Here is a 19134-nt window from a genome sequence, read left to right on the forward strand (position 1 = left end):
GTAACAATCTGGCCAGTGCTTCCTTGACCAAACAATTTGGCACCATAACCTGGCCAAGTTGACACATGAACTTAAACATCACAGTCTACCCTTTATGAACTTGGCACCAATACACATCTCCTTAAACCACACTTAATCTTAAATAAAAAGAATAACATTCATATTTTGCTGAACAATACTTAACTATCCTGCATACTATAGGAAATGCACTCAAGAATAGGATGCAGTTCCTTAGGTAATATTCACTGTTAAACTTGATATTTTATGATATGACATGATATTAAAACAACTTATGTCAAAAGATAAGGGGAATAGATGGGAAGAAAACAGATATTTGCTTTATGCATATATACAAGTATCCTATTAACAAAACAAGGAAGAAATATTCGTAACTATTACAGTCCTGATTTCAGTAACTGGTCACATGGTCACAGCTCATATTTATTACTACCTTTTTCTACTACTTATTCTATATTCCGTTCACCCTCAGCAAGCCTCTCAGCTGGCTGTGGTTCTTTGTCTGGTGAGGTGACTTAAACCTATTTGAAGTTTCTGGGCCATTAGTAATCCTGCTTGAGTTGGACTGTTGCAGTTTTCCACTGACTTTAATTACAGGACATAATAGTACTAAGAGACACTCTAGGGGATCTCCTGTATGCCCAGCAAACTCTTCCTTACCTCCATTGTGTATGTGCAGTCCTATTTCCCCTTGATAATTAGGATCAGTGACTCCAGCCAGTACAGTAAATCCCTTCTTTATCCTACTGATTCAGAGGCCTGAGGAGTCCAAAGTGACTAGGTGGCAGTCTAACTTCCAGTTCAATGGAATCATTTTTGCATCTCCTGGTGGAAGCATGCTTCCTTTTGGACTAAGACCTGTAGACCAGCAGAGATTAAGGTTTCAGGGATGGAAGCAAAAATTTTTCTAGAGGTTCACCAGGGGTGAGTGGTGCCACTACCATCTCCAACCCTTGATTCCTGGACCTGTGAATCCTGGCTTTGGGAGAAACAACACCATAGAGTGGATGTTTCCTTAGAACATACACAGCCTCCTGCAGAACATTGCCCCAGCTCAGCAAGGTATTGCCACCCAGATGGCACCATAATTGAGTCTTCAAAAGGCCATTCTATCAATCCAGCTGCTGCAGGGTAATGGGGAACATGGCAAGACCAGTGAATTCCGTGGCCATGTGCCCATTTCCACACTTTGTATGCCATGAAGTGTTTTCCTTAATCAGCAACAATGCTGCGTGGAATACCATGATGGTGGATAGGGTATTTTATAAGCCAACAGATGGTAGTTTTGTCAGACCAAATAGGAGAGTTGTGTGGAGATGTGTTGAGAATCACTAATCCTGCAACTCTCAAGTCCTTGATGGTGACACTGATCTATTGTTTTGATTTACTCTTTTGCTAGGCAGAGGCAGTTTCAATGGCTTCCACTTGTCTTTCTTACCATAATAGCCCTCACTTCACAAGTCAGGGAACCAATGTGGGGATTTTGCCAGTTTCTGAGTATGTCTATTCCAACTGTACATTCTGGAACTTGGAAAATAACCACAAGATGGTTCTGAGGACTCACTGGACCCACTGTGAGACAGATCCAAGCTAAAATTCCATTGATCACCTGACCACTATAAACCGCTACTCTGATGTTTTAGGTCTCCTGGAATTAACACCACTTTTAAACCAGTGTCTAATAATCCCCAGAATGTGTGATCTTTTCCTTTTCCCCACTGTACAGTTACCCTGGTAAAAGACTATAGGTGTTTTAGGGGAAGGATAGAAGAAAGAGCAAAAGTATAAATTTTTGGCAGTATGCCAGGGTCTTTCCCCATGGTGACCCAGCCTTGCCTTCATTCACAGAGCTTTGGGTCTTTGAACTGTCTCAAAGCTGGGTATTGATTTAAGAGCTGGGATATTCTATTTTTGTAATTCATGTTAGACTTTTGTTCATTTGACCTAGAAATCTCTGCTTATTCAGATCAAGTAAGAATTAAGTAGACTGTTCATCAATTTTACTTCTGGGTACCCCATGATCTACTAGCCAGCATCGAAGTTATGTGAGAGTCAGACTATTTCGATTAATGCTGTTAGTCTGCTGTCAATTATGGTAGCCATGCCCACCTTGTCTTTGTTGATTAAGTGCCACCACTTGACTTCTGCTGACCCAGGATCTCATCATTGTCATTATGTTTAAGCATCCAAATTCAGTGGCAGCAGTTCCCACAGTAACATCTGACCTACAGAGAAAAGCAACAACAGAGCCCTTCAGGAATGATGGAGTTAGTCTCACAAACTTATTCCTAACAGTCATTATGAAAGGAGTGTCCTCTGGACATTTCTAGAGTGGGTAAGCAGGTCTTACATGATAAATCCACTCTAACATTCCACTCTCTCTAAGCTTTAGGATCCCTTCATCTACATTATATCAGGGCAGTTCTGGAATTTTGACTTAATGAAATGTAGGCCAACTTTTGATTCATTCTTTAGCTGACTACCTGAACAAACTGTTACAGCCCCTTTCACCCCTCAAGCTACAACACTGAGTCCAGAATCTCTGCTTAGTGGGCTCAGACTGATTCAACTCTATGTTCTTTCCGCCATTATGCTCTACCTTTAACATTCATTCCCATACATACCTCCTGATTTATGTCTATATAAATTGGAAAAATAATTCAGTTCTTTGGGTGTTTAGCATCCCCAATATGGTTCATACTTCGTACCTCACCTTTTGGGACCTGCTGGGATTTCTGTCTTAGTTATATGTCTGGAAAAAAAATAAGGGTTGTGTGAGTGGGTCATGAGAAGAATTAGAAGTATGTTGCAAGTCAGCTACCTCAGGTCTTTCCATTGCAGTTTCATCTGGTAAAAAAGACAGAGTCATGAGGGCTATTTCCTCAGGGGAAGTAGTTCCAGGTTTACCAGGCACAAAGGGTTAATCTCTTCAGGTGGAAGCTTGATGGTGATTCTTCAGGGCAGTCTGGAGATCAGTGGCTGGTTTCTCAGGGCAGACTATAACAGGTTTAACTGGAGAAAAATCCTCAACAGAATCTAGGGTTTCAGTGTCCCCACCATCATCATTATAAGTCTGTGTGACCCCATTCCAATTTTCAGGATCTGGTGAAACAGATTAATCTATTCAGGAAGTTGTGAGGGCTGTTTCCTTTTGGGAGTTGATTACAGATTTATGAGGCACAGGGAGGTTAATCTCTTCAGGTAGAGGTTGGATGATTAATTTCTCAGGGTGGATTAGAGAATGGGTAGCTGATTCCTCAGGACAAACCATTACATGTTTATGTGGCAAAGACTCAACACAATCTAGCGTTCCAATGTCCCCACCATTATTATTATCAACCCAAATGTCCCCATTCTAATATTCAGGGTCTCATTCCTTTCCCATCAAAGCCCTCACTTTTACAGCAAATACCTTTCAAGGTATAAAGGGGGTTCAGTAGGTTACAAATTTTCAGTTCTTAGGTCATAAAAGTGTCCAAACTAAGGCAACATCAAGAGGATACCTTTACTGAAGAAAGGTTGTGGAATCTGGGGTTCCTCTGTCACATTGGAAGGCACATGATGATGTCTGCTGGTCCTTCTCTCCTCGGCTCCCATTTGAAAATGGCTTTCCCCACAATGTCTTTGTGCTTCTGTCTTAGCTCCTCTGGGTACTTATGCTTGTTTCTCCCAGGGCATTTCTATCTCAGTGTCTGGGTCTGTGTTGGCTCTCTTAAGGTCTCCAGTGAACTAATTAAGACCCACTTTGAATGGGTGGGGTCATATCTCCATGTAAATAATCTAATCAAAATGCCCTACCCACAATTGGGTGGGTCACATCTCCATGGAAGCAAGCTAATCAAAAGATCCTATGAACAATAAGTCTGCATTCACAAGAGTGGATTAAAAGAACATAGTCTTCCCTGGGGTACATAACAATTTCAAAATAGCACAAGTAGGTATTTATCATTCAAATGACTTCTTAAAGTACATTAAATGCATTTCTATAGAAAGTATTTGAATTTTCAAACCCAGCCTTAGAATTCCACTTATCTCCCTTTGAATTCCAGCTTTATCTCTTACTAAGTAGCTTTGAGAATATTTCATAACATGTCTGGGCCTCTATTTTGCACACCTCCAAAACAGGCCAAAAATACCTATTTAGAAGAATTGCTGTGAGAACAAAGTGTTTCAGAGCAGTGTGTCAATATATGTTCTTCTTCCTTTTCATTGCTGATACTACCTTAATGTTTATATACTTATTAGAATGGTTTAGAGCACTTGTTTTCAAGATACCCTGACCAGCAACATCATTATCACCTGGGAGTTTGTTAGGAATGCAAATTCTGTAGTTACAATCCATACTTGTTAAATGGGAAACTTTGGGCATGGGACCCAGAAATCTGTGTTTTAACAAGCCTTCTAGGTGATCCTAAGGCATAAATGAATTACTGATGTAGAATGTAAACTCCTTAGTGAAGTCCCTATGATATCTCACTGATTTCCACATTAAGTTATTGATTAAAAACTAATAGATGACTACTGTAATTCCTTGAGATCCGAAACACCCACTAGGCCATTATAGCTTCAAGAAGACAGGAATTGGGTTTTTATTATCATTGTGACAGATACACAAATTGTATCCAATAAATATTGGTTCGATGACTAAATGAATGAATAAAGACACAGTAAGTCAGGGAAAACAATAATAGATGAAAACACACAGAAATTCTATTCTCACGTCTGCAAAATGGTTACATTATAGACACCTTTTCTAAGAATTACTAGATTTCTTTTTCTAAGATTTCTTTTTCTAAGGATTAATGATCACATTGTATTGTTGGTATTAATAAAAAATAGAGATTAATATGAAAAAAACACAAATGAACCATTTTAAGGAATATAATCTCCGTATTTTAAGATTAGAAAGGAAAGAGTATTCAACTCTCCTTGGTCTTCCTTGTTAAATGATTCATCAAGTCTCAAAACAGCTGTCATGCCTGAGAGAGAGAGAGATTTTGCATCTAAATGGCTTATCAAAACTGACAGTAAATGGTATTTTCATTTACATTTAAAAACAGAATAATTCCAGGAACCCAGCCAAATTTAATCCATGTTCTATGTTGGAGGACAGGGGAGAAATTTTTAACAAGAGTAATGAAATGTTCTTAGTGATTTGGAAATTTCAGTGAATGGAGGCAAATCCTTGTTCTCAGGATTTCATAGCATTGCCAAGTGCAGGAACTGTTTCTCTGAGCTCACCTACTTTTGCAAAAAAAAAAAAAAGATGAGTCTGACAAGGTGAAAGGACCACAGGCCAGAATCCTGTCACTTTATGTAAAACCCAGTTATGCAGCTGAACTCCACAGTTCAGTGCCAAGAACTAGGGCTTGAAACAACTGTTCCCCAGCTAAACATGCCATCCAGCTTCAAGAGAGTTTTGAAGATTGAAAGGTATTAGGGATTCACTGGTTACAACTTTAAAAGATGTATTCTAGCAGCTACTTAGTCTTTTTCTGAGAATTTTTAATTTAGAAGAAGACAAAAAAAGAAGCACATGTGTGACACAAAGGAATTTGGAGGAAACTCAAAGTGAAATTGCCTTGATAAATAAGTGTAATACCTAAATTTATTGGATGCTTACTCTTCCTCCATAAAAACTGTAAGATGATTTATATTTATCATTTCATTTATTCTTAAACATATACTTTCATGAGCTTTTATAGCTAATGAAACAGAAATTGAGAGAGGTTAAGTACGAGGTCATTCGACTAACACATGATGGAATCAGAATTCAAGCAAAGCTCTTCTGACTCCAATTCTGGTGATACATCTACCATATCTGCTGCCTTGCTGTATTTTTAGGGTTTCACACTTATAAGGGACTTCCTTATATTACCTTACCTACCACCTAAGGTTGTAAGATATATGTCATCATTAACACCATTTAGTAAAGAAAATAAATCTCATACAAAACAGATAAATTATCAAGGGTCATCTAACTAGTTAAGTGGCAGAACTAAGACTTGACCCTAAATTAGTATGACTCCAATGGATATACCAATGGCAATACCACCACCACCACCACCACCCCCCATTTCACTAAGGGAAATTAAAAGAAGTACACTGGATTTTGATAAATTCTTATTAGATAGCCTGTTACAAATACATCACCCCTTCAAAATTCATAGCTCCTATGTCATTTACTCTTGGTTTTGAGATTCTGTGTACAGATTTACACTGTCTCATGTACAGATTTACATCTCCAAGTATATATATAGCAGAAAGTTCCATCTGGAAAAGTTAAATCTGGGAGTGCTGATTAACTTCATTTACCTCCCTCTTTCCCAATATGGGCAGCAGCTGAACCATTCTGCATTCATTGCCTTTGGAAAGGGATGTAACAGTGGACAGTAGAGATGCAAGAAGACTCTTTCTAAATTTTGAATTGTGAAAAACTCTTATCCTAAATAAACTACTTAGGAAACTATATGCTGAAGAGTGGTAAAATTTCCCCATAATGTGTACTAGAAAAGGACTCCCCAGGCTATGGGGCAAGTCATGATGGTAGAGATGATGCTAGAAAGGGGTTAGTGAGACAGGGATTCATGAGGAAACAAAGACTGGTGAGCCTCTGAGATAGTGGTTTAAACTCCACTGCCTCATTTCCAAAGAGGCCATTAAATATTCAAATACACCTGTGGGATATGAGAAAAGGAGGACCCATGTTTCCTTCCCAGGCAAGAAACCAGAGAGAAGGTGTTTTGGGAATTATCTAGTCAGATCAGGACTTATCCCACTCGTGGAGTTCACCATATCACAAACAACAAGATGATTTGATGATTTTCTTGTATTTGAGAGAAGCAAAAGTATAGCAGAGGGAGCTGGCTGGCCTAAAGTGGCCATGAGAACATGAAATCGTGATGCTTTTTGACAGCCAATGAGACCTAACCACCAAGGATATGGATATCTCAGTGGATTACTACATATTCAGGATCAAGTCAGCCACTTTCCTCCTGCCACATGCCATGTTTCTTTACATGACACAGAAAAGTAGACCACAATCACAGGGACAGAAGCATAAGGAGGCTCAAATTAGAAATTGCATTGAATTTCAGAAAACAAAGAATGCTACATTCTTTGTGTACTTAAATCTCTGGATTAAGATGTGGATGTACATCTTATAAATATCTACAATATATTAATTAATTTTGTTCCAAGAGCCATGGGACATTTTTCACCTGAAGATTGCAGAATGGAAAGATCTTAACTGTTTCTACTACACCAAATTCTTTTTGTAGCATGGAAATGATGTCTCTGGAGATGACTCCACCTTATCAGCATGAACTCTTGCTTTTTTGGTGCCCTGGTGAGAAAAGCACATCATTGGAGAGAAAGGTAGAGTACAATAAATTGGAAGCAGCTCCAGTATGTATTGATGATTTAGCCATATCTTTTGTTGTATCACCTCAGCCAAGTTCCTTAAAGTCTCAGAGGGTTAGTTTTCTCCCTTCTAAGCAGAGATATGTGCAAGTTCATTAATACAACCAAAGGAGATAATGGAGTTTAAAATATGTTTGAACACTATTCATGTTCTACCAATCACAATGCTTACTGTTAGTCTTTGAAGAGGAGGATAAGGAGGATTACCATGAGAATGATTAATGATGATTGGGTACTTTCTATCCTTAAGACTTTTTCTGCCAAGGTGAGCAAAATTCAAGCACTACTCTCTACTACGGCCTAGATAGAGCATCCCCTGATAATGGTGCATGTCATGGGCCTTCACTGAAATAGTTCAAGAGATTTTCTCTGAAATGGAACCAATTAAAAATAAGAAGGAAGGCAGGAGATGAGCAGAGAATTGCAGGTACCTGGTAGTGTGTGTGTTTGAAACTGTGTATCCCAGAAAATCGTGCTCTTAAATTTAATCCATTCCTGTGGGTGTAAGTAGGACCATTTAATAAGGCTACTTCAGTTAAGGTGGGACCCACCTCAGTGAGGATGAGTCTTAATCATATTACATAATCATCTTACATAAGCTGAATTAAATTCAGACAGAGACAGAGAGAAAGCCATAGGGAGCAAAAAGGTACATCAATGGACACCAGAAGAGAAAGAAGAGATCAGGAGATGTCACCAAATGTCTTGCCATATGACAGAGGAACCAAGGATCACCAGCAGCCACCCCCAGAATGCCACAGTCTTCAGGGAGAATGCATCAGCTTGATTATGCCTTTATGTGGACATTTTCTTGGCCTCAAAACTGTGAAAAAATAAATTTCCATTGCTTAACCTAACCCATTTCATGGTACTTGCTTAGGCAACCTATGAAATGAAAACAGATTTCAGTACCAGGAGTGGGGTGCTGCTATTGCAAATACCAAAAAAAAAATAAAATAAAAATAAAAATGTGTAAACAGCTTTGGAATTAAGCAATGGGTAGAGGCTTAACGAATTGTGAGGTGCTTCATAGAAAAGGCTTTGAAGAGATTGTTGGTAGAAATAAATGCTAAAGTACTTCCAATGAGGCCTTAGAAGGAAATGATGAATGTGTTATTGGAAACTGGAGAAAAGGCAATACTTGTTTTAAAGTGGCAGAGAGCTTGGTAAAATTGAGTTCTGATATCAAATGGAAGGCAGAACTTGAGAGTGATGAACTTGGATATTTAGCTGAGCGAATTTCCAAACTAAATGTGGAAAGTGCAGCCTTGTCTCTCTTGCTGCTTATAGTAAAATGTGAAGGGAAAAGGATAAGCTGAAAACTGAACTCCAGGGCACAAAGAAACCAGAAACTGATGGTATTAAAATTCCAAGTTTCAGGAAAGTGAGCCTCCAGAAAATAGTGCTTCATGTGAGGCTTTAACTGAACATGGAGCCAGTCAGAAATTTCCATGGAATTCAGAATTGTTAATACAGTTATCCAGGAAGGATTTGTGGAAAGTTCTTTTATCTGATGTATTGGAACCCTGTGAACTACAAGCAAAACTGACAAGGATTTTTTGCATAATATGTATGATCAGAATCACTGCCAACCTGGACTAAAAGAGATAGTAAAAAGACAAATTGAAATTAAAAATCAATTCAAGGGGAGAACCATGGAAGCTGAGGTATGGACCAAGACATCTTCTCATATTGAGGACAGGAGAGCAGTCCAACCCAGGCCCACAAACAGAGGAGAATTGTGCAATAGACCATGCGTATAACTGATTTTGATGAGACTTTGTACTTAGCATTGTTACAGAAACGACTTAAGGCTTTTGTAATGTTTTGATGGAATGAATGTATTTTGCATGTAGAAAGAACATGTCTTTTAGGGTCCAGAGGGTGGAGTGTTGTGGTACGAAGCTGTATGTACCCCAGAAAATCATGGTCTTAAATATAATACATTTCTGTGGATGTGTGAACCCATTGTAAGGAAGAAGTTTTGATGAGTCTGCTTCAGCTAAGGTGTGTGTAGCCCAGTCCAATCAGGATGGGCCTTAATACTGTTACTAGAGTCCTTTATAAAGCAGACTGAAATTCAGACACACAGAGAAACCCACAGGTAGCAACAAGCTACATCAATGCAAGCCAGAAGAGAAGGCAGAGACCAGGAGATGCCACCGTGTGCTTTTCCTTGGGACAAAGGAACCAAAGATTACCAGCATCCAACCCCAGAAGGCTACAGTCTTCAGGGAAGCATTGCCTTGATAATGCCTTGATTGGGACATTTTCCTGGCCTCAAAACCATGAGAAAATAAATTCCCATTGTTTATCCCAACCCATGTCATGGTATTTGCTTAAGTAGCCTAGGAAATTAAAACATGGTGGCAGAAAGGTCATTGCCTGGGTAGGGGTCTGGCTTATTTGACAGACTCCACCTGAGCAGCCAAAAACCTAGATTATCATGTTAGTCAGATGCTGACACTTGTATAATTGTTAGAAATCAACCACAAGAATATGAATATTTGAAACTGCCTGATATGGAAATCAAGAAATTCTAGATGTTTGTAGATACATATGAAGATTTTGCTAATCATATGGAAATTATAACTGCCTGAAAGATCAGCCACATTTGGCAAAGAGACCTGGGTGCTTGTTCAAGTTTTGACACCACCTAATCTTGGGCAAGTTAATTCTCTTTTCTCTGACTTGATGTGTATCTGCAAAATTTTTAAGAAATTAATAGTAATAATTACTACCATGTATCCAGTGCTTACAATTATCCAGTCACTGTGCTATGCATTTTACATATATTACCTCTTTTACTTCTCACAGATTCCTGCAACGAGATATTATGCTCACTTTATAGATGAGGAAATCAAGGCCTAGAGAGATCAAGTGTGTTGGTCAGAGTAACCCAGGCATGAAGGGGCAGTTGGAGACATGAGCAAATTATTTCTAATCCAAAGATGGTCCTTTAACTATGAAGTGTTACAAGCCTTGACAAGAAGCTGAACTTGGTGCTATATCAATTCTTTGGCATCATTCAGCTCTTGGTTCAAGTCCCTGTTCCACTATTTGTTAGTCAATCTATCTCTGCCTCTGTGTCCTTGTCTGTAAAATGGGGATACATGTAGCTCTTCTGTCATAAGATTATTGAGATGATGAGATGATATAACCCACATGTTAAGTTTCTCACAGAACCTGTGTTCAATATATGCCATTTTATTGTTGCTTGGTTATTATTTTTATTGTTAACACATTTCTTTCGAGGCATCAAAATCTATATAGTAAAAAGAAGAAAGTAGAGATTTACAGGAGTACCCTGAATGTTGCTGACTATTATAGATCAGATGGTCATAAGAAAAATATTATGCTTTTAATATCTTATATATTATATTCCTATAAGGAAATAACTGAAACTATGGTATCATAACTCACAACAACTTTGGAAATTTCCTATATAACTACTTATTAAATAATCCTTTGAAAGATATTATCTTTTTGTATATATGTTATATTTCATAAAAAGGAAATAACTGAAACTGTGGAACTGTAACCCATAATATTCTTTGGAATTTGCTAACTACTTGTTAAAATGCAATAAGGAAATTATTACTTCTATGTTGGTATATATATATTATATTATACAATAAAAATATGATTATAAAGAATAATATCATATTAAATTGCAAAAGACAGAATTGAAGGAAATCTTTGTAGTTGCTTCCTGTCTACCAAATGATAATTAACTCCAATGAAGTCAGGGACTTTATCTTAAAGGTCACTATATCCACAGGAATGTAGCAGAGCTTTTCTATTTAGTAGGGGATGCTTTTTTTAAAAAAGGTACTTGCATCATTGAATTCAATGCTTTAGTTTTCAATAATTATTTGTTTTACAAAGATCTTAAATATATGAATATATGCATGCAAGCATATATGTTTATTTTAATTAATTATATATATATATGCATTGTAAGGATCTTTACATATATAGGTGTGGCAAGGATGAATGATAGCACAAATGTATGAATAAAAAGTTTATTAGTCCCCACAAGTCCTAGAACAGAGAGGAGTGGCTGGAACCCCTTGCTTGGCTGCCACTTGGTGAAACACATCAAAACTGGAGGCTCAACCAAGCAGTCAGGGAGCAAAAGACGGAGGTGGCATCTATGCCTGTATAGTGTCATATAGGTGGAGCTGTAGCAGTTCTTCAAGCAAAAGTAGGGATTGGGGAGTTTTATTTGACTTTTGCAGGGGCCCCATGCAAGTCGGACATAAGAAGAGTAGAGAGAAGCTGTTCATTTTGCATAAGCAGGTGTCCAGAGTGGTCACTGAGGGACCTGATGGTCAGGTATAAGATGCTGAGATGTCATGACAATGCAGAATCCTTCAGAGATGCTGAAGCAGCATGATGGTGTGAAAGAGTCCCTACTGTGCTCTAATTCACTACAATAAAACATAATAACACTTGGTCTTAAAGTAAAAAAAAACTCACAAATCTAATCAAAACCATACAGATCACTCAGAGTAGGATTTTTCTTCTTTCTTATCTAAAATGTCGTCTGCCTTAATTAGTATTCAAATGTAGATAAAAAACATTTTTTATAGACTCCTTGAAATCACAAGTATCAATAACTACTCTGAAGAAGAAACAAATTCCATAATTGTGAAATGTTGACTTTTTTAATGTCTCACATAAATGTTTCTCTTGGACTCAGTGTAAAACATGATTTAAATGTTGTCAAAGGTCTATGGTTTCAAGTTGATGCCAAATTTTGTTTGTCTGCAAATGCCCACACTATTTGTATAAGAATTCTCTCCTAAGTGTCTAATCTATCTTCTCCTGTCATTAAAGTAGGGGAAATGGCAGTTACAATATGAGCCTTTCTTAATCATCACTCAAATCTCAAAGCAAATCTTGGGGTTTTAAGAGGTCAAGAAAAGTTCAGCAAAATTATTTTACAAGAAAAAGATAATCATAAGTTTAAGATCTGAGTCTATTCTAATGATCTTCTTTATTTTAAATATCAATTACATTTTTTGTATTATGTAACTAAAATAAATTTCTTTTGTATTATAAAGTTATATGTGTTATAAAAAGGAATCTATAAATATGTGACCTCAAAAGTAAAGTACCATATGGCTGTGCTACTGTAGACAGTGTTAATTGTTCTAATTATATTCTTAAATATCTTGAACTGCTTGAACATGTTTGCTTTTCTATTATTATTTTTATAGATATAATTTACTAGTATAAATAGAATGTATCAATCTTTTCTTTGTATAATTTAGTTTGTTGTTTCAAAATTTTTCTTCCCAGATATTATACTCTTTTTATTTTTTCTATGATTTGATCAATTTTAATTAACTATACTATCCATTTTAATTTTATTTGGATATGAGATATTGTATTTAAGCTTTCCCCAATTACTATCCCTTTATAGCTCCATGAGTTATTAAATGATACTTTAAAATGACTATTTCAAAACTCAATTTATGACACATCTCAACCTTATTAACAGGACATCTAATTCTTTAAAAAAAAAAGAAAAAAAGGAAAAGGTCACGGGTGATTCTTTCTAAATTATACTTTTTGGAGGCCAATGCCCAAAGTAGCACTTCTGATGATTTCTACTAAAACCATTGCAAATCATTTACTGATTATTTTCAAACAACCCAAAAGATGCATGTACCAATTAAACTAGAAGTCAGGTGATTTGGTTGTAGTTTGGAAATACAGGCAATTTCTCTGACAGGATCATGTAACTTAGGGAGATAAATGCTGAATACGACAGCTCCATATGCAGTTTGATTTCTCTATATTAAAGTCATCACCACAAAATATACATTGATTTTTTTTAAGAAGGATAAAAGGAAGCATGAAGCACTTAAATGATGAAATTTAGGCACTGCGCCTGACACTCTTTCCATGCAAAGTATGAAAAATATAAAGACTGCAAAAGATTCTAAGATGAATGGTTATTTTAAAGTGGTAATTTAACAATTTTAAGAGAGTTTGGAATCCATTTTCCCCATCGGACTTTTAAATTTCAAATACTGACAATCTGATGCTGTCCATAACTATCAATAGTTTCGTGGTTTCAGGAGGATTTTGGTTATCAATCCACATTTGCTGGCTTACTATGCTGGTGAGGGTACAAAGAGTGGGGGAGGTGATGGTTACTTCAGCCCTTTTCCTTTAAGTTTTGGGATTTGACACCAGTGAGAAGATAGGAACTCATGGGAATAATCTAAGTAGAAAGAAACTAGAAATAAAAATAATGAGCTTCCTCTACTCCCTTAATAAACTGATTGTCTTGGCAGATCTTCAGCCCTTCCAAAAGGTACCAAGTGACCATTTCTTAGTGACTTTGCAAATGATTTTACAGATAGCTCCATTTAATCCTTATCTGTTACTGCTCAGTTTTGACCACATTGCTACATATCACTTCTTTTCTTGCCTTAGTTTGAGGTGACCATTCCTTTTGCATTCTAGGCAGATAAGGATGCATAAGAACAAATTTGAGAAAGTTTCAGAAAAAAGTTTCACAGTTTTTTCTACCTGAATCTCTTAGAAAAATGCCTGTAATTTCAATGCACTTCATTGTCCATCCAGGGATATACAAAGTGTATCTAGGAATTTGAAACATTTGAATCACATCTCTTTTCAATGGAAACGCTGTGGCACTTTCCCTTTATATAGATTTTTTTCTGTTTATGAGTGAATGAGGACAGGAGAGTATTTTTGTTTATCTTGAAATCTGTTCCTAATTCCTCTCCCGCCAAGACCATAGAGATGTTTTCAAACAGAGATCCCTTTGCATATGTTGTTTTTAGATAAACAACAATAATCAAACCTGGTTTATAGCAAATTAGCACTGATCATAGTAATCGCAGATGTGCAATTGGCAGTTGGTTTCTACCTTTGCCCAAAAGTCCAAAGAATTTTAAATCACCAGGGAATTCACACTTTTGTTTGCTTGTTCATTTGTTTGGGGAGTGGGTTACTGATAGGAATTTGAGGTCAAATTCTGGCCTCTATTTAGATAACTAATGTTTTGGGTTATTAGTTATCACTTTTTAAATACATAGCTAATATAGGATTTCATAATCTTAGCTACTTGAGGAGGGGGTCTTGTGTTGAGAAATGTTAAGAGGAGCTTTCTGAGCCAATATTTGTTTAAGGCAAACCTGAGCCATAGGACCAGGTACTGTGGGCAAGCACCTACTCACATTATTTTATTTACTTCTTAACAATTGTGTGAGGTTTGATATTTTATTTATAGATGAGGAAACTGGTGTTCCACAAAGATTAAATAACTTGTCTGAGGCTACTTGCCAGTGGTAGAGTCAGGATTTGAACCCAAAAGCATTTAACTTCAAAGCCCATAATTGTCTTATTAAAGCCAAATTGCATCTAGGGACATGGCCTTTTCTATCAGGTAATAGAAGAGTTGATGGGGATTTGAGCACTGACTCTCATTGGTCCCCTTCTATCTAAATATTCTTAAGCTCACTGGATGGCTTGGACTCCACCTGGAATAGCCTCAAGTAAAATAATGTGGCTTATATTTTCCTGATTGAACCCTCATTGTATACCCCACATTGCCCATTCTCCACAAGCTATGGAAGAAACTTTTATGAACATAAATTCAATCCTATCCTTCCTTTGTGTGAAAGCCTTGGCTGAGGATTGCATCATGTCCCCCTAAAAGACATGTTCAAGCCTTAAACTGCATTCATGTGGCTGTGAAACCATTTGTAAATAGGACTTTGGAAGATGCTGTTATTAGCTAAGGTGTGAACTCATTTGTGAATAGTCTCTTTGAAGATCCTATTTAGATGAGGCCAAATTGAATCAGAGTGGGCCTTAATCCAAATGCCTGCTGTCCTTATAAGGCAGAAGAAATTCAAATGCAGTCAGCCAGTAGCAGCCAGAAGTCAGAAGAAGCCAGAGTATGAAGCAGATTGCCATGTGATGGAGGGAGAGCTGCAGGCCAAGAGACCCCAGGGATTGCAGCAAGCCGGCACCACATTGCTCAGACTCCAGGAGAAAGCATGGCCAGTCGAGACTTTGATTTTGGACTTAAAGCCTCTAAAGCCATGAGACAATAAATTCCTTTTGCTAAAGCCAACCAGGGTGTGATATGTTTCATAGCAGCCCTGGCAAAGTAAGACAGCCCCTAATACTTCAAATGACAAATAGAATAACATCCCTACATCTTATGAAGACCTGAAAGGTATTATGTAATGAGACACATCTGTTTCTTCAACCCTACTCATCTGTCTCCCTCATTCAGTGGTCTCCAGCCATACTCAAAACTTTCTGATCTACAAATTTGTAAATCTCTTATCCCAGAGCCTTGGCAATTGCCATTCCCTCCTCTTGAAATCCTCTTTCCCCAGGTCTGTGCAGGGCTGCTTCCACCTTATCAAGCAGTTTTCAATGTAAATGTCACAACTTTTGAGAAGCTGTCCCTGACCACCTTAGCTAAAGTGCCCCTCTCCTATCAGATTCCATACCATTATCTTCACTATTGGTGCCATTGCCCTCAGCACCATCTAAAATTATCATTTTGTTTGAATATTTATTGTTATTTTCTACCTACACCAGATGTAGGCAGGGAAATTCTTGTTCATCCCTCTATACCCAATTCTTGAACAGTGTCATTACCATAATAGGTGATCAATAAATATTTGTTGAATGAATGCATGCACTAATAAATGAATTAAACAACTGACATGGTAAGTGCCCAATAAACACAATTTTTATTCATTTAGAAGCAGTATGTCACTGTGGAAAACAGTTTGTTAGTTTGTTATAAAACTAAACATGAAATTACCATACAACTCAGCAATTATACTTCTGGGCATTTATCCCACAGAAATGAAAATTTATATTCACACACAAAAAAAACAAAAACAACAACAACAAAAAAAACAGTATGCCAATGTTCATAGTAGCTTTATTCTTAATAGCACAAAACTGGAGACAATACAGATGTCCTTCAGTGACTTAACAATTAAATAAACAGTGGTTTATTTATTCCTGTATTAACCACATTTTTTAGCTTCTATAAATTGATGCTTTAACATCTATAAGTGTCCCCAGGTGGCCAAGCCCCACCTATACATCTGTTGGTCCTAGAATATTCCAATCCCAGTTCCTGGGACACCACTCTCAAATATAGCCAGCCATTCCCTCCCTGGTGTGCTCTACCCCATCCATACTGCTTTTCATAGAAACCACAATGAAGACACTTTCTCTCTCTACCTTGTGACCAACCCCAGCATTTTCTCTATATGGTGTGACACAATACATTCTGCTCATGGAACTGTAGTACAATAAGTCTTTCAAACTATTCCAATCTCTCTCTTTTGACCCATGTCTGGCCTCACCATACCTCACATATGGTTTATGAACAAAACACATCCATCATATGGAATACCATTCAACAATAAAAGGAACAAACTATTGATACATGCAACAACTTGGATGAATCTCCAGGGAATTATGCTAAGTGGGGAAAAAAAAAAAAAAGAAAAACATTGCAAAATTTACATCCTGGCTGATTCCATTTGTGTAACATTCTTGAAAGGATAAAATCATAGAGATGGAGAACAGATGAATGGTTAACAGGGCTCAGGAAAGGGGAAGAGGTATAGAAAGCAAGTCGGTATGAACATAAAAGGCAATGTGAAGGATCCTTGTGGTGATAAAATTGTTCAATATCTTGACTGTGGTGATTGATACATGAAACTACGTGTGATAAAATTGCATAGAACTAAATATAGGCACACAAATAAGTGCAAGCAAAATGGGAAATCTGAATAGAGTTGGTGGATTATAGTAATGTCAATATCCTGGTTGTGAAACTGTGTGACCTTTGGAAGAACCTGAGCAAAAGTTTCATGAAATTTGTCCACATTCTTTCTTAAAACTGCATGTGACCAGGGAAGCCCAGCACCAGATCCAAGATGAAGGAATTTGAAGAAATCCACAAATGTGGAATGAAAAACTTTTGTAAAATGCATGTTGATGAAGCTGATTTATTGACTTTGCAAGGGCTTATTGTTCCTAACAACTCTCCATATGATAAGGGGGTCTTCAGAATCAAAATCAACTTTCCGTTCAAACCATCAAAGATCACATTTAAAACAAAGATCTGAGTCCCCATTCAAACCACAGAAGATCACACTTAAAACAAATATCCACCACCCAAACATTGATAAAAAGGGGCAGGTCTGTTGGCCAGTAATTAGTGCTGAAAACTTGAAGCCAGCCTTCAGAACCAACCAAGTAACCCAGACCCTCAATGCACTGGTGAATGACCCCAGCCCCAGCACCCTCTTTGAGCTGACCTAGCTGAAGAATACTCTAAGGACCACAGAAAATTCTGTAAGAAGGCTGAAGAGTTTACAAAGAAATATGGGAAAAAGCAATGATTGGACTAAAACCTGCTGCAACTGATTCCAGCAAGTGTGTGTGTGTGTGTGTGTGTGTGTGTGTGTGTTTGGGGGAGGGGGTGGTCCTCAAAGCATGACTATGGAAAATTGACACGCACCACTGCCTGGTGTCCACCTGTGGCAGTTACTAACTTTCTACAGTTTTTGTAATCTAAAGTGATTTAACTACCCTGTAAAGAAAGGATTAAAATATAACATGTTCTAAAACAAAACTAAACAAAACTGCATGCGAGTCTGCAAATATATCAAAATATAAAGCTTAATTTTTTAAAATACAAATATATCCTTGAGTTATTAGTAATTTTGCAATAACTTTATTATGAAAATGGATAAATTGCTGTCTATAATACTGAGAAAATTTGGGCCAAACAACCCAATCTTAAACTTACACTGTACTTAACGATCCTATTGAGGAGTGATTGTTTTTTGTATCTTCCTCTCTAGAGTATCCTCATTTTGTTTTTCTTCTCTTCCTTCTCAGTAAGAGATAGGCTTCTTCACTCACTTGGAATATGCTTCTTTGAGAGGCACTGGAAAAAGCTAATCCCAAATAGTTGCATGATTCGTTGGGCATTGTAAAGCTGGTAGGCAAAGGCAAGTTTCCATAAATGCACCATAAGTAGCTGTAGAGAATACATAATGCGTTTCACATCAGCTCATTAAGTTCACAATTTGGCAAGTGCCATCATGATTATCTTAATGACAATACGTGTGTGTGGTATTTGCACAGCTGGCTCACACCTAATGGCATTTGTTTGTTAGCTGAGTTCTCTGGAGAAAGCAGAAAACTGAAATTTCTAATTCCAACATACTCCTTTAAACCAGATCTTAAACTTCTACTTTGGGTCCATGAGATTGTCAGTTTCAATGATTGTGCCATCTTTTACGTTTTCTTAAGGAGGAAGATGTTTTCTTTGAAAGGAGCACCGCTTTGAAGTCAGAAAAAAAAAAAAAAATGGATCTGACACCTATTTCTATTAATTATTAACTCACAACAAAAACCAGAAGTAAGTCACATAACTCTGTGCCTCAGTTTATTGTGTGTGTGTGTGTGTGTGTGTATGTTGTGTGTGTTTGTGAAATCTTAGAGTTGTTTAAAGACAGAAGAGATGTAAACCTCCACTCTGACTGGAACATGGAATCTATTAAATAGTTGGTCATTTTCTTTTAGAGCCCAATAGCAATTCCTATTCTAATTTAGCTGATGGCCCTAGAGATGTTCCAACAATGAAGAGCACAC

At 37.2% G+C, this 19134-nt stretch overlaps 1 pseudogene; it reads left to right on the forward strand.

Moving 5' to 3' along the window:
* The window catches only part of LOC119536907, a 73945-nt pseudogene extending 56063 nt beyond the window's left edge, over window positions 1–17882 (forward strand).
* Window positions 17883–19134: the final 1252 nt, after the last annotated feature.

Source organism: Choloepus didactylus, chromosome 6 (genome assembly GCF_015220235.1).
Source record: "Choloepus didactylus isolate mChoDid1 chromosome 6, mChoDid1.pri, whole genome shotgun sequence".
In the NCBI taxonomy this organism is placed as follows: domain Eukaryota; kingdom Metazoa; phylum Chordata; class Mammalia; order Pilosa; family Megalonychidae; genus Choloepus; species Choloepus didactylus.